Raw genomic sequence first — 1,894 nt, 5'->3', positions numbered from 1 at the left:
ATCCAAAGTTGGCGTACCAAAAAAGTATATATTTTCTGAATTTTAACCACAGGAATGTACATAGCTAAGTATTTTAAGGAAAATGAGTGTATTTTTTGTCATTTTTGAGAAACTTTTTTTTTTCGGAGTTTTGCTCAGGAACTTATTGGTATAAATGGTATGAAAAAGCTTGGGCACCCCTGACAATTTCTGTTATTTTCATTTATACATCATTGGGTGACTGGATCGGCAACTTCATTCTGATTTATCAAAAAAACTGATCAACAGTTGTATTTCAGAACTGAAACTAGGTTTATTGGACTAACAAGCGATTTGCAATATGCATTAAAACACAATTATACAGGTGCAAAAATTTGTGAACCCTAACAGAAAAAAATAATCAAAATTTAGTAGATCCTCCTTTTGCCAAAATAACAGCTTCTAGACGTTTTCTGTAACATCTAATGAGTTTCTGGATTCTGGATGGAGGTATAGCATTCCTCCTTACAAAACATCTCCAGTTCAGTTAAGTTTACTCGTTGCCAAGCATGGAGACCCCACTTCAGATCATCCCATAGATTTTCAATGATATTCACGTCTGGGGAGTGGGATGGCCAACCCAGACCAGAGTAGATTTTGAGCAGTGTTTTGGGTCGATGTCTTGTTGAAATATCCAGCCGTGGCGTAACTTCAATTTTGTGACTGATAGCTGAACATTATTCTTAAGAATCTGCTGATATTGAGTGGAATCCATGCGACCCTCAACTTTAACAAGATTCCCAGTATCAGGACTGGCCACACAGCCCCACAGCATGATAGATCCTCCACCAAATTTTACTGTGGGTAGCAAGTGTTTGTCCTGGAATGCTGTGTTCTTTCGCCGCCATGCATACCGCCCCTTGTTATGAACAAATCAATCTTTGTTTCATTAGTCCACAGCACCTTGTTCCAAAATGAAGCTGGCTTGTCCAGATGTGCTTTTGCACTCTGTTTGTGGCATGTGTGCAGAAAAGGCTTCTTCCGCAAAGTGTGCTGAATTGTTGAACAATGCACAATGACACTATCTGCAGCAAGATGATGATTGTAGTTCCTTGGTGGTGGTCTGTGGGTTGTCTTTGACCATTCTCACCATCCTTCGCCTTTGCCTCTCCGATATTTTTCTTGGCCTGCCACTTCTGACCTTAACAAGAATTGTGTTTGTGGTCTTCCATTTCCTCACTATGTTCCTCACAGTGGAAACTGACAGCTGAAATCTCTGAGAACCTTCCCCTTAACCATGAACATCATGGTCATTTGAGAGCTGTTTTGAGGCCCCCGTGTTGCCACTCTTCACAGGAGATTCAAAGAGAAATACAGCATTTAATCGGCCACCTTAAATACTTTTTCTCATGATTGGAATCACCTGTCTTGAGGTTCAAGTCTTGACCAAGCCAGTTTTGTGTTTTATTTAACCAGTGACAAGAACTCACATTCAAATCAACAACATTTTTTCACCTGTTTAATTTTGTTTTCATGCATATCTTTACACATCTTCTGTTAGTCCAATGAACCTAGTTTCATTTCTGAAATATGATCATATTAATTATGAATTCATATTATTCTGTTTCCATCCATTTTTTGATAAATCAGAATGAAGTGCTGATCCAAACACTCAATAATTTATAAATGGAAATATTGGAAATTGTCACAGGTGCCTAAATTATATTATTTTACTGTGATCAAAAGTTGGTGTGCCAAAAAGGTTTTGGAATTTTTTCTGAATTTTTCCAACAACAATAGACATAACTAAGTATTTTAAATGAAATTAGTGGATTTTAGTCATTTATGAGAAACTCCCAGAAATGTCTTAAAATACAAATTATTCCCTAAAAGTTTCTACCAAAAAAGTTTCTTTAAAATATTCATATAAAATACT

This window comes from Cynoglossus semilaevis, chromosome 2 (genome assembly GCF_000523025.1).
Source record: "Cynoglossus semilaevis isolate Cse_v1.0 chromosome 2, Cse_v1.0, whole genome shotgun sequence".
Classification (NCBI taxonomy): Eukaryota; Metazoa; Chordata; class Actinopteri; order Pleuronectiformes; family Cynoglossidae; genus Cynoglossus; species Cynoglossus semilaevis.
The sequence above is the reverse complement of the archived record's forward strand: the minus strand, read 5'-3'. Positions refer to the sequence as shown.